This window comes from Heloderma suspectum, chromosome 2 (genome assembly GCF_057233095.1).
Source record: "Heloderma suspectum isolate Gila_16-S chromosome 2, 16-S_ref, whole genome shotgun sequence".
In the NCBI taxonomy this organism is placed as follows: Eukaryota; Metazoa; Chordata; class Lepidosauria; order Squamata; family Helodermatidae; genus Heloderma; species Heloderma suspectum.
The window spans coordinates 66,735,742-66,751,121 of NC_139459.1; the positions used below are offsets into that span (position 1 = coordinate 66,735,742).

General features: G+C 42.7%; 1 protein-coding gene across 10 annotated transcripts in view; it reads left to right on the forward strand.

The window, feature by feature from the left end:
- PAM (peptidylglycine alpha-amidating monooxygenase) overlaps nucleotides 1-15,380 on the forward strand; it is a 184,921-nt gene that overhangs the window by 45,660 nt on the left and 123,881 nt on the right. The gene's annotated exons all lie outside the window — the stretch shown is intronic.

The following is a 15,380-nucleotide window of genomic DNA, read 5'->3' on the forward strand; positions in this document are numbered from 1 at the left end:
TATCTAGCCAGGATGCTTTGGAGTCTGTGGTGGGGGAGGATGGATGGCCCTTCTCCCCTCCCCTCCCCCAGAAACGCCCCCTTTTCGGCTGCTCTGCGCTGGTCTTATGAGTGTGGAGCCGGGGGCAAACTGCATTGCTGGGGAGGGGGAGGGGAGTCAGTTTTCTGGGAACCAACCTTGGAGCGCTCCGAGCTTGGTTCCCAGATAATGACAAATCCTATGGCCATCTAGCCACTGTCTAGCGGCCATAGGATTGTGCCCTTAGTCACAATAATGTCACTGGTACCCCAAATAAAAGAATGGGACAGCTGTGTACAGTGTTGGGTATGCTGAACTAGCCAAATTTGGTAGTAAACATGCTAGTGTTGTGCATAAGCTTCGAAGAAATAAACCTGGAAAGTGCAGATCATCTTTGCCCGTCATACAATGTAATCCTATGCATGTTTACTTGGAATTAAGCCCCAATGAGTTTAATGGGGCTTGCTCCCAGGTATAGGATTGCAACCACAGAGACCAAATTCTGTGTTCTAGATTAGGAAATGTAAAGTTTGTAGTTGTTGAACTAATTTGATCTCTTAAACATTACAAAGGCTCATAATGTAAAACAAATGTCCTAGTGGTTGAAACTGTTCAAAACGGAATATAACTAAAGCAGTGTTACTTCTCTTGTCCTACTGCTCATCCTTGCCTTGCCTTTCCATGTCATCACCCTTGTGTTCTCTTGCAGCTATTACTTAATAAACACAATGCGTACAGGACTGATGGTATAATAAATCTGTTGTATGGTGCCTAGCAAAGACAGGTGTTTTGATGAGGCACAGTATCACATGAATTGCAACTGTCCAGCATAGCCAACTGTTTTCATTTTAACCCTGTTACCATTGTGTGAATAATTATCTGTAAATTGTATTCTTTAGAGTGCGAACCAACAAAGGGATGGGGTCAGGTAGAGAGGGCAGGCAAGGGGTGGGAAGCTTTGATGTGCATTTCTTACCATGGAAGACATAATGGAAATATGACAGTTTACACATATATACATGGGAATATAGCTTTTGGGTAACTGAATGATCAGTAATGATATAAATTAATGTTACAGAGCTTCATTTAGACTTTCAAAAGTCCAAATAAAGTTTCTTTTAAAATTATTAGCACTATAGAGACTACACTGAAAGGAGACAAGATATTATACCAAATAAATGGAATTCCTTTGGTATTTTCTTTGGCATGCAGAGTCATTTTGCCAAGGTTAGTTTTGTTGCTTTTGGAAGAGATTTCAGTTTCAAGTAATAACTGTTTTCAGGCTGGCAATAGTTATGGGGAAATTTGACAGCTTTACGGATAATTTCAATATTGCTGTCGTGCTGGAATTCTTTGCCTGCACTGCATGGTTTTGCCATGTAAGACTGCAATACTAAACACGATGAGCCTAAATATAGACAATGTGCATCCTTTTATGCTTAAGTCTCTATTAAAAAATGAGTATAATTATGCATTGACACTTATCTGCTTATTTGTAACATCATCGTAGACTCATCTTAATATTTCTGTTATAGTCGTTATTAGAAAGCAGCTGCAGTTTTTGTAATTGAGCACAGTTGACTTTAAGGTCAGAAGTTAAATTTAATTCATGAAGATTTAAAGAATGAACAGAGTGGACTTTGGGCATAATCCAGCAGTCTACTTGTTCAGTCTACTTTTCCTCTGAAGAGGCTTGCACGCAGCCATGCCAACTCCTTAACATTTAATGAAACATTTTGACCTCTACATGGCTTCTAAAGTCCATTTTGGTCACAAAGTTAACTTGCCCATTATAGTTTGGATCCTCGATAAGTTAACTTGAGGAAATTCATGGAAGAGAAGTTTCCTGTCCCTTTCCCACACCCCTGCAGCCACCTGTGAACCCCAAAGGGCCTCTTTAGGGAGTTGGAGGCATGGTGCATGCTGAGAGGGGGAAGGAGAGGACTGGAAGCTTTCTGTCTGAAAACTTCCTTATGTCAGCTTTTATCTTATCTTTAAGCCTGATTGGGGGTGATTCCCTCTTCTCCCCCAGCAGCCCCCCATGTACCCCATCCCACATTGTTCAGGAGGGTGCTCCAGATTTCAAGGGGTGTAGGGGGTTGCTGGGGGTTGAGAAAGGAATGGACAGGAACCTTTTTTTCTGTGGACTTCCTTAAGTTAATGTATCTTGGAGTCAAGCCATTGAATCTACTGCTGTTTACAGGGCTGGCTCCTAGAGTTTGGTGACAGAATGGGTCTGTATCCAAGCTTCTGTATTATGTAAAGTGCTCTTAACCTACTTACTTACCCAGAATCAGAGTAAGAGATGACGTCAAACTCAGGACTGTCAGAACAGCTTTTATGTTAATAATGGTGTTCGCTTAAGTTTCCGTTATCACTGAGCTGGAGGTGGCATGTAATTTTAATATTCAACATTACTTTAACTAAACTTCTTATAAATACAGCAGTCTTTAAATCAAGAATTGGGCATTGCTTTAGTTAACTGATATACCTCAAAGCCATGTGTAGAGTAGTTTCTGCTTTATTTTACTCGACAAAACCAGTTCAGAGTAAAATCCCTTGTCCTCTTACTCCAAACGAAAAGGGAAACCTAAACATTTGATCTCATTATCATGAGAGAGTGAGTGAGTTTATGTAAATTATAAAATTCTATAAAGCACACACACACACAAAACACTTGGTAATGTTACCATGGAAGTTCCCCAAACATAAGTACCTGAAGCTGTCAGAGCATTTGGGGCTTAAGTAAACGCGATGTTAATACATACTTAGAGGATGTTCCTATAATTCTTGTGGCTGCATTTTCCTACATAAATCTTTTGAATTAAATATCAGTATTGTTAGCAAACTCCACTTAAATCTCATTATCCAGATACACAGAATAAGCTATTGCAGTCCAGCTAAACCTTCTCTCACTTCCTAGGTATTGTACTTCAGTGTTTTCTTGTTCCTAAGAGCTACGTTACGTTCTGTTCAATGACTGACTACAGCTCTTTGTTGAGTACAGTGTTTCCCAGACTTCTGATAGATGGGGCATAATTATTTTCTAATTTAAAATTGCAGGGTTTCCCTTTAAGGTGTGTAAGCCTAAAATTTACCAGCCCTCAGTGGAACCCACCCTCTGCGTTTCTGTATGAGTTGCAGAACTTGGTGTGGTTCCTGATCAGAAGAAAGCAAGCCAAGAACAGTAACTTGCAAGGGACAGGTTGCTGGAGAATTGCCTTCTCCTGTGTGATCCTGCCAGTCCACTGAGGTCAGCAGGAGAGGCCGTTTTGCACATCCTACCGCCATTTTAAGTGCAGTTGACTGGAACGCAGAAAAAGGGCTTTTTGTTGCAGCACCTAGGTTGTGGAATTCATTTCCCTGGAAGTCAATCTAGTTCCATCCTTATTGGTAATTTGCTGTTGATTGAAGATCTTTTTGACTTGCGTTTGACACTTGTTTATTTTGCTCTATCTAGAGCATGGTGTGTGTGTTTTTAAATGACCCCCCTCTTTATATTCTTAAAGTTGTTTTTATTATTATCCAGTTTTCCAGTGTGGAAAAATTAGGGGGGGGGGGTTCTGAGCATTATGAGGAATTGAGATTGTTCTGTCATAGTGGATATAAACACAAACAAAGCAGCAGCGTCTAATTGCTGTGTGGTTGGCATTTTATTTTTCTGGTTTGCAGCAAGAACAGCCAGATATATGACTTTGTCCTATGTAGGAGATCAGACATAGTGATGGTACTAGCTGCCTTATGGTTCTTCCCGCCCTTCCACCTCAACTAATGACAGGGTGCTTCCCCTTTTCTGTCTGGGTTACAATACCACTTTTTTCACTCTCTTGTTGTGACCTCTGCTAGACTGGTTAATCCTATTTTCCAGACACTTTCATAGTCTAGTCTAATCAAAATGTAAACAGCTTTTCAGAAGCAAACAGCTGGCTGTGACTCAAGAGTGGGACTGATGTGCCTTGTTAAGGATGAATAGTTTTCCCCTGTTTCTGATCTCATTTTGTTATATCTTAGCATCAGAAGTATGAGGAGTTAATATACCCTACTGAAGAGAAGGCAAGATGAAACCTATTACACCATAAGCATTTTGTAACAAAACTTATAAATAAAAATAAAAACCTTCTCCCTGTTCTTATACCTTCCTTAAAGTTCAGGGGCCACAAATGGTATGCTTTCTGTCCCCAGACTGCTGCGCCTGGCTTCTGTTTACCAGCCAGGCTTGTTTCCTGCAGTTATTCACTTTGTTGCTGGGTGGATTGCTTCCCTCCTCCCTGCAAAAGGCAGGTGCTCTGATGGTTCTTTACAGCTTTTCTGAATAATAAATAGGGATCCTGGAAAGAAAGGAATGGAGGCAGGGGTGGGGTGTGGGGTAGAATAGGAAGGTGCTGAGCCAGTCTTCAAACTTGTGTCACACAACAGAGTGGAGTTGGGTCAAGAATGGGAAGGCAGTGCTTGCAGTTGGATGCGTGCTTGTGTAGCCCCTGTTCACTATCCACAACCTGCCATCTATATAATGTGATGCAGCTGTACCTTGTGCAAAAGGAATTATTGATATGTGTCTTCCTCGTATTTACCTGGCTTGTTTGCCCCTCCTTTTTTGTTAATACTTTTAAGAGTTGAATTTCACAATTTCTATTTCTTAAAGTTATTTAAACAATTACTACAGACTATCAGTTACAATTAATTACACATGTCAGTTTTGAAGATGGATGTTGTTTACATTGCCATATTCAATAAGGGAAGAACAATGTTTAATACATTTGTTGATATTTATGTGCCACTTTTTATATAGTTTGTTGTTTTTATCAAACTGGCATCATCTTATCTTCTTATTTTCGTTTTCCAAGATAGATGGCACTTTCAGATTTCTTGAATATTTAACATAGCATATTCTTGTTGCTCCTATCATGTAATAAATTAATTCTGAATACTGAATCAATATTAAGTTAATAAGATTAATGGATCTAGAAGCCCTAGCTCCTTTACAGTGCTTATTCTTTCAATTGCTTTTGCTATTTTTTCCAATACTACTTTGCTACTTACTTAGACCACCACATACAAAAGTACTCCAGTATGTCAAATCATGTCTTGGTGAGATGTTTTACACAATGTTTAGTGTTATGTCTGCCATTCAGGCAGAGGTATAATAGTCTTGTCTCTTAAAATTAACACAGTGAGAAGTTGTTTTCCCTTCTGTGGTCCTTCATGTATAGGACAATGGGACTGTTAGTCCTTTAAATTGCATCATGTGAAATGTAAAAATACTTTTAAAAAAAGAAACACATATAACTATGCTCATATGTTAACAGACTAGAGGGCTAGCTCTTTGTTTCTAAGACCTAGTTTGCACAAACAGCAGATGAGGTAGTCTTATGGAACATCAAAATACCCTGTTCTGTGAGTGGAAGGGAAAAGAGGCATAATAGTTTGCCCACACTCCTTTTTGTCCTTCCTTTCCTGTTGCCTTTTCCACTGCCACCAGGTGGAAATCTATTTTTCTCTGGCTGCCTCCACCAAACCACCCTCAAAACTCTTTGAGTGAGTTCACACAACAAGACAACACATTGTGGGTGACAAACCACACATATGGGTTGTTCCACGAACAGCCCACCGTGTGTAGTTTGTGTGCCTGATGATCGGGCGTGCCGTGGCTTGCTTTCCCCCTCCCTCTTCCTCGGTCCTCTAACTGGTATCTTAGGGTCCTGCTGGCAGAACCCATCTTATCTTCCTGTCCCGTCCCCCTCTCCACTCTGATCACGATCCATTTTCATTCTCCGGCTTTTAAAATTTATTATTATTATTGTCGGTCTTTCACAATTGCGGAAGAATGCAGTTTCACCTGCCTGACATGTATACACATGCTGTGTCAATGTCCTACTACATCGCAGCTGTCAACAAGAGTGGGGAAAGATTGGGAGAAGTAGGTGCATCAAAAGTATGTGTGTGTGTGAAGACAATATCCCACTTGGCAAGGTGATCTGCAAGTTTTGAAGTGTTGAACTGACTCTTGGGGTTCCCCTACTTCCATTGTACACTTCCCCAAGTCCCCAGCAAATCGCTTTAAGACTTTTCTAGGGACCACCCCTTTCGCAGCTCCCTTTCAGAGTGGTTACTGCTGTAACCAAAGCAATAACTGCTCCCTTAGGGAGCAATCCTAACTAAATTGGCGACCGCCTCCAAACTCGGAGGTGACTGCCTATCCAAAGCAGGGCAGGAGAAGCACAGAGGGGATCGTTCCCTCCCTACTTCTCCTGCCCTGCTTTTTCGGCTAGACAGCTGATTGTGGCTGTCTAGCCGTGGGAGGACAGAGCGGGGAAGGAGGCTGCTGTACAACACATAGGATGTTTCGTACAGGCAGTTATGCTCTCCCCGCCCCAGAACGCCCCCCAGCCACACCCCTTTCTGGCTGCTTCGTGCTCCTCTTGCGAGTGCGGAGAACAGGGCTGTTCTGTGCTGCCTCTGAGGCAGCACGGAAGTGGGGGGAGGTCGGTTCTCCAGGAACTGACCTCGGAGCACGGACTCCAAGATCGGTTTCCGGAAAACGACATATCCTATGGCCATCTGGCCACTGTCTAGCGACCATAGGATTGCTCCCTTAGCCTTAAAAAAAATATATATATTGATGCTGCTCTTGCGCAATTCCTCTGGAGTGACTGACAGGGGATTTTATTTATTTATTTACAATATTTGTACAACGTTCCATATCTAAAACAGATTTCAGAGTGGTGAACACAAAAGATAAAATGGTAAAAGAATAAAAAGATTAAAACACCACATTAAAATTATGCTTTTTTTTTTTTTTTTTTTTGAACAGAATACCAATAGAAACTGTGACTGGGCAATTACGGAATGCCTCCTGGAACAGTGCTGTTTTCAGGAGGCACCAGAAATAACATAATGTTGGTGCCTGCCTGACCTCCAGGGGCAGGAAGTTCCAAAGAAAGGGGGCTGCCACACTGAAGGCTGTTCTCCGGGTGGACTCCAGTCGGGCCAGGGGTCCCTGTGGAACCACCAGGAGCAAGCCCTCTGATGGCCTCAGTGACTGGGCAGATTGGTAAAGAAGAAGACACTCTCTCAAGTATCCTGGTCCTAAGTTGTTTAGGGCTTTGTACACTCCAGTACTAAAACCTTAAACCTGGCCCGGTAGAGGATAGGCAGCTAGTACAGTTCCCTTAGCAAAGGAGTTACATGCTGAAAAGGGGCAGCTCCTGACAACAGCCGAGATGCTGCATTCTGCACTAGCTCCAGCTTCCGGAGCAGCCATAAGGGCAGCCCTACATAGAGTGCATTGCAGTAATCCAGTCTTGAGGTTACTAGCGCCTATACCACTGTGGCCAAGTCACCCCTGTCCAAGAGAGGTCGTAGCTGGCAAACTAGCTGAAGCTGGTAAAAGCCACTCAGAGGCACCATGGCCACTTGGGCCTCCAGTGACAGTGATGGATCTACCATCACTGTCTGTACCCCCAAACTACGGACCTGATCTTTCAGAGGGAGTACAACCCCATCCAGAACAGGCAATGATCCTATCTCCTGGACTCGGGAACCACCCACCCACAGGGCTTTCATCTTGCCAGGATTCAGTTTCAGTTTATTGGCCCTCATCCAACCCATTACTGAATTCCAGCAGTGGTTCAGGACTTGCACAGCCTCTCCTGATTCAGATGTCTCAGAGAGATGCCAGCATACTGATGGCACTTAGCTCTAAATCCCCTAGTGACCATTCCCAGCGGCTTCATATAGATGTTAAATAACATTAGGGACACGATGGTACCCTGCAGAACCCCATAGCTCAATTGCCAAGGGGCTGAGGAGTGGTCACCCAATGCTATTCTCTGAAATCAGCCCCGAGGGTAGGACTGAAACCACTGTAACACGGTGCCTCCAATACACATCCCATGGAGTTGATCCAGGAGGATACTATGGTCAATGGTATAAAAAGCTGATGAGAGATTGAGCAGAATTAAGAGGATTGCACTCACCCTGTATATCTCTTGATGAAGGTCATCCATCAGGGCGACCAAGGCTGATTCTGTCCTGTAACCAGGACTAAACCCAGACTGGACTGGGTTTAGATAATCAGTATCCCCCAAGAGTGCCTGCAGTTGTTCAGCCTCTACCTTTTCCAGAACCTTCCCTAAGAAAGGAGTATTTGCAACTGGGCAGTAGTTGTCTAATACCATTGGGTCCATATGACCACTTCTTCAGGAGTGGTCATACTACTTCCTCCATAAAGACAGCAGGGACCACCCCTTCCCGAAGGGAAGCATTTACCACTCCCTGGACCCACCCAGTCATACCCCTTCGGCTAGCTTTTATTAGCCAGGAGGGGCGAGGATTGAGAAGGATGTCATGTTCCTGTTAATTCCCCTATGTTCTACTGCTCTACCATAATTTTTGCCTAGCTTCCCCATTCTGTCAATGTCCTCGTAAGTGTCCTCCACCTTTGGTTTCCCCCCACCCTCTGCTTGATTCTTCCTTCTAAGGTTCACTATGGAATTCATTTCCACAAGTTATAGTCATGGCCACCAATTTGGATGGCTTTAAACGAGGATTGGACAAATGCAGGAAGAGGCTGTCAATGCCCACCACTCATAATGACTACACCAGTTGCTCGGAAATCATTGTCATCATTATCATAGTAGACAGAGGAGAAGGCTATCTATCAATGCTTACTAAGGATGCCTATGTATACCAGCTGCTGGGGAACATGGGTGGGAGGGTGCTGTTGCACTCATGCCCTGCTTGTGAGTTTCCCAGAGGCCAGCTAATTGGCCACTGTGGGAAGAAAATGCTGGACTAGATGGACCCTTGGTCTGATCAAGCGTTAGGGCTGTTCTTATGTTCATGGTTCTAGGGCAGCCTTCCCAGCCTGATGTCCTACCAGATATGTTGGACTGCTACTCCCACCATTCTGTGCCAGGCATCCTAGCCTACCCCGAAGGGTTGTTGTGAACATGAAAGAAGGAGGACATGCATTTCAAAATATGGTTTAATAAACAAGAAGATAACTATTTACAAACAAGTACCCCCCACATACCCCCCACCCCCAACTTGGCACCTTGCTGCACTAATGCTGGAGCTGCCAAACTCTCTCCTCCAGTTTGCGAAGCCTCCTTTGGACAGAGCAAACTGTAAGAGGGGAAAGGTTTCTGTCAGTCTTACAGTACTTCATGTGAACAGCACAGTCCTCCCCCCAGAACCACTCACGTATGGTTCTGGTTCATGGAGTTCTGGGAATCGCTCCATGGATTTAAGGTGTCCCCCCCTGATGTGGTCTGTGTGGAACCCTTACTGTCCATTTGGGTCCCCACAGACCGTGTGCAGCATGTGAGCTCTGTGGCGCCTGTAATGAGAGATGCAGCATGGTTCATATGCTAGGCAATTGAAATTCCCCTTTCCTGCATTTCAACCAGCTACGCAATTCCTTCCCTTACCAGAGCTAGGCCCAGCACTGGGCTCCTTAGCAGGGGTTGCGTCCTCCTCTTCCTCCTCTGGGGCCAGTCTTTTCTGAGCAAGGGCTTGCTGTTCAGTTTCTGGGGATGGAATGTCCTCCTCCTCCTCCTCCACTGCAGGAGTCGTCCTTGATCTGGGTGTTTGGCATTGAGGAGAAAGCTATGTTGAAAATAGGTGATGGTCACAGCACTGACATCTGTTCAACGTAGTACAGTTTGCTTTCACATTTGATAGCTGTCAAATGTGGGGAACTGCTTTGACAGCTGTCAGATCCATCGGGGAGATACAGTGCTGTGTTTTCTGAAGAGCATGGGCCGGCTCCTTTACACCTAGGGTATAGAGGAGTACATTGTGTTGCTCCTCTTGCTTGGGGAGAAACCCCCTAAACCCTGATAGTTTGCATACATCTGCAAAATCTGTATGGGCTTCTTTTTAAAGGAAATGTACTGCTAGTAGCGACTGACAGTAACCAAATGTGTAACTAGAAAGTGCATATAGCAAGCATTAGCACTCATAGTTGTGTGCTCATGCTCTGCCTTGCCAGAACATTAAGCAGGTTAAGACTTGGCATTACATGGATGTGTAATGTTAGATCTTATACAAAGGAAAAAATTCTCTGCTCCACTGCTGTGCTAAGAAAGGAATAAAATGTCAGGTCTCATTACTTCCTGCTGCATTTGTGAAGTACTCATAACTATATATTAACAGGACCTAGACGTGTTAAATTTGTACAATAAGAAAACAGCAAATATTTTGCTAGGGAACAAACCTGTTCAATGGGTGGCTTAAAGACATGTAGCATTGCGTAACATTTTGTAGCCAAAGAAGACGTTAGAATTCTGTTCCTGTCGAGGAAAAGAGGCAATTAAACTTTTTCTTCCTTCAGAAACTTGTGTTGTTCTCTGTACAGATGGTTTCTCAGGGTTTTTTTTTTGTTCTTTCTCATATCCCTGATATTACCGTACTGCTTAACATTTCTTGTACATTGAATATGAACAAATAAATATTGGAAGATAATCATGAAATATTGGACGATAACGATATTACTTATGCAGACTGGGAAGTGGGGGTCATAAATAGATTTCACGATTTCTTGGCTATGAAAAATCTTGATATGAAAAATCTACATACAGTTTACACACACAGTGCAGCCCTATACACTCATACATAAACCCAACTGAGTTCCAAGGGACTTACTCCCAGGTAAGTGTGTGTAGGATTGCAGCTGTAAACAAATAATGTATTTTAACTCTTCTATTGTGATACCTCATAATAAGAAGTAATATGCTATTTTGCTGTCAGTACATCAAGAAAACCTCTTTAAAAATAAGACACTAGCAAGATAGGAAAGCAGAAACGTATGTGAGACTATATATAATTTGTTTTACACAAAGTTAGTTTTTTTCCATGTTACTGTTGGCAGAGAGCTCAACCATAAGAGAGAGAAATTGAAAACAGAGTGTTCTATAGCAAAATTGTTTGATACTAAAGTTTCTGTAATAGCTGATTAATCAGTTGTGAGTGTTTTGTAAGTATTGTATTAGGTGCATGTGCTTCAGCCTACACAGTACAAAATGCTAGCAATCTCTGCAATCATCCGTGTTGATGGTAAAAGTGCTATTTAAGATAACTCTAGATCTGCAGCTCTTTCAGTATATCAACAGGAATTTAGAATGCATTTCTTTTTCAGTTGAAAAAACTGACCCTTTGGGAGCACTTCACCAGTTGCTTAGGCAAACCTATTGAAATATGAGGAAATATTTAAAAAAAATCCTTGAATTTTTTTATTTGCATGGATAATTTGTGTAATTTCATTGATGGTTTTTTTCTCTTTTATGGACATCTGGAAGTGTAGTATCTCTTGGGAATCTTGCTACCTTGTTAATCATGATTACACTCTTTGTTAAATGGAGCATTTCCTAAATATTTCCTGCTGGGAAAATGGAGTAGTTTTAGCATAAGGCGTAGCAGCATACTTTGACTCTCCGAGCAGTCTCCTACGTTATCCATAACCATTTAAATGCTTTTTGTGCACTCTGGAATTCTCTGGAGGAATGAAGGCTACAGATTTACAATGTACCAGTAGGTAGGAGCTTTCAGAGGCAAATGTTTGTTTCCTCTCCATGAGTGAAACATGAATTGAATTTCAGTATGTGTGATCTGAATTGGTTGAGTAGGGAAGGGAAATATATGCATAACAAGGAGTGTGTAAGACTGTGTACAGTGTTATTGAAAAGAGCATTCAGGGAGAAATGAGAGGACTTATGAGAGAACTTAAGCACCATGCTAGATCAGTCTAGCGTTCTGTTCAAACAGTGGTCAACTAGTTGCCTCAATGAGAAGCCCACAACCAGGATATGATTACAGTAGCATCCTCTTGCTCATGTTCCCTCCCAACTGGTATTCAGAGATAATATATAGCCATCATGACTAGTTATTGCTGTTAGCCTTATTCTCCATGAATTTGTTTAATCCCCTTTTAAAGACCTCCAAGTTCGTGGCCATTGCTACATCTTGTGGTAGTGAATTCCATTTAACTATATGCTGTGTGAAAAAGTACTTCCTTTTAGTTGATGGGCAACTTAAAGGAAGTACTGTTACACAGATATGAAAAATGAATGTCAACATCTTAGAAGGTTTATATAACTTGTTGAAAGCTGAAAGATGGTGTGTGGGGGGACACATTTGGTGTACTTGATTTCTTTTGGAGGTTAATTAACTAATCACACTTCACTCCAAAGTTAAGCATTTTGGAATAGACACACAATGCTTAGCTTTGACTAGATTGGACCCACAAAGTTCCATTTTTTAGTGGGAGAGAGAAGCAGATTTCAGTAGGAGACATGAAAAACCAATGAGACTTCGCTGTTAAACTGGGCTGGATTCGTAGTTCGTCAATAAAGTAAAATAGAAAAAGTTAGGATTTCAGTTAATGCTCGTGAATTGTTTTAGTCAGTACTAGAGTTCTTAGCAGTATCTAAACTGAGGCATGTTTCAAGTACGAAGAACAGAATCTAAATTGAAGTCTTGAACGTTTATTAAATTATTTGTAGACTTGGTCTAGAAATGCAGAGAGAAATATGCTATGAACTTTTAATACGTGTGTCCCATACTGTTGTGAATATTGTTAGAATTGGAGTTAAGCATGTTGAATCCACTTGCACAATGTTGGATTTAAACCAGAATAATCGTACATCCTTCTCATGAACATCCAGAGCTACCCAATCACATCTGTAGGCTTCCATCTCATCTTTCCCCTTCACTCAGCTGAGACAACTTGGTTGAGAAGCCTTAATCATAAAACTGCAACCTAACTTTAAAAACATTGTCATAGGTCTGTGAAGAAGGTATAAATGCAAAATCCTAGAAATTGGTATGGGCCAACACCAGCAATAGAAAGGAAATACTCAGCCTCTAAAAATATGCTGTTGATTTCCAAGAAGTCAAAATATTTTTCCAGCCCTTCTGCTTGACCTTATTTCTGTCTCTTCTTTTATTTGTTGTCTCCCTCTGTAGCATCTATTCTAACCCAAAGCAAAGCGACTGTATCAAGATATGCACATAACAAACCTAAATAACTGTGTAATCTTCTGTTGTATCCCTTATCCTCACTTGTTCCATTTTGTTCTATATTTCCTTGGTTTTTTATGTCTAGAATGAAAGCTCCTCTGAACAGTATTTACCTCTTACTTATTCAGCATAGGACTCAAAATACTCAGGCAACCCATAAATAATGAACAAAACTTTCTTAATGAAATTTGACCATGCTGACATCTAGTTTTTTTCTTCCAAGATACACTTTTGCATATTGTGTTCATGCATTTGATATGCCTGTGTGTTGCTTCAATTTAGGGTGTTCTCTTAAGAGAACAAACTTCCTATGTTTACATTGCCATACTCACAATGCCATACTCGCTCACATAGGGCACAATCCTATGAACTGAACCCTCGCTGCTCAGAAGGCTCCTGAATTCAGAGGCTTCTGAGATTCCTGTGCACTGCCAGGCTGAAGCCAGCAGGGAGGGAGGAGTGGCAGAGGCAATATTTGCCTTCCCATCCTTCGATCTCCTATATTTTTGCTAGATGAGCTTTTCAGCCCGTTTAGCAAGGGTGTTTTGGAAGAGGAGGGAAGGAGTCTGGAGGCCTGACCTGGTTTTGGCACGAAAACAGCCTTGGTCGCCTTGTGTGATCTATGTCGGGAGAGAGACAGGGGGAGTGTGACCTTGTTGATTCCCCTTAATCTCTCGTCGGATTTCGATACCATTGACCATGGTATCCTTCTGAAGCAATGGTCTGAGCTGGGAGTGGGATGCACTGCATTACAGTGGTTTTGCTCCTACTTGGATGGTGGTACTTGGGGGATGTTGCTCGGTCCCGTGGACTCTCCAGTATGGGGTTCCGCAGAGGTTGGTATGTCCCCCGTGTTATTCAACATCTACATGAAACTGTTGAGTGCGGTCATCCGGAGTTTTGGAGTGTGTTGTCATCAGTATGCTGATGACACACAGCTCTATTTCTCCTTTTCATCTTCTTCACATGAGGTTGTGGATGTGCTAAATCAGTGCCTGGCTGCAACAATGGACTGGATGAGGGCTAATAAACTGAAACGCAATCTAGACAAGACTGAGATACTGTTGGTGGGTGGTTCTTCTGACCGGATGGAGGGTGCTCAACCTGTTCTGGATGGGGTTGCACTCCCTCTGAAGGAGCAGGTTCATAGCTTGGGGGCCCTCCTGGAGCCATCTTGGTCACTTGAGGCTCAAGTAGCCCCAGTGACATGGAGTGCCTTCTACCAACTTCGGTTGGTGGCCCAGCTATGCCCCTATCTGGACAGGGATAGCCTGGCTTCAGTTGTCTATGCTCTGGTAACCTTCAAGTTAGATTACTGCAATGCTCTCTACACAGGGCTGCCTTTGAAGACTGTCTGGAATGTGCAAAATGCGGCAGCCAGACTGATAACGGGGACCAGAAGGTCTGAACATATAATACCGATTCTGGCCTGCTTGCACTGGCTGCTTATATGCCTCCGAGCCCAATTCAAAGTGCTGGTTTTGACCAATAAAGCCCTACACGGCTCAAGACCATAGGACCTGACAGAACACCTCTCCCGGGATGAACCAACCTGTACACTATGCTCTGCATCTAAGGCCCTCCTCTGGGAGCCTCCTCCAAGGGAGGCTCGGAGGGCGGCAACAAGGGAGAGGGCCTTCTCGGTGGTGGCTCCCCATTTATGGAATAATCTCCCTGATGAGGCCCGCCTGGCATCAACACTGTCATCTTTTCTGTGCCAGGTTAAAACTGCCCTCTTCTGTCAGTCATTTGGCAGCGTATAATCAGTCTCTTGATTGTCTCTGGCTGATTGTTTTAGTTATATGTCGTTGTTGTGTGTATTATATGTTTTATGTCATTATGTGAATGGTTTTTATATTTTATGTAATGTATTTTAATGATTTTTAATTTTTGTGAACCGCCCAGAGAGCTTCAGCTATGAGGCAGTATAGAAATAATAAATGCAATGAAAATGAAATGACCTAGCCAGTCTCCTGCCCTCCCCGCCCACTGGGATACCCCTTTTCCCACCTCTCTGAGGGTGATTTTCCAACTTCGGAGAGGCAGCTGATGCAGTTCTCTTGTGCCAGCTGTGAGGAGTCGGGGGTCAGATCTTGGACTACCCCTTCCGAGGTCGGAGGGTTGTCTCTGACCTCAGAAGGGGTTTTCCAAGCCATCCTATGGTCCCTGGGATGCTTATCCAGGGACCATAGGATTGCTCTCTTACTCACATACTCACTGACTTACAAGACAAGTAAAGTTGTGATCCTGATCTACAGACATATGGTGATTAAATGTTTAATATAAAATTGTGATGTTATTCATAATACCCTAAGTATGGTGAAACTTTATATATTTCTAGG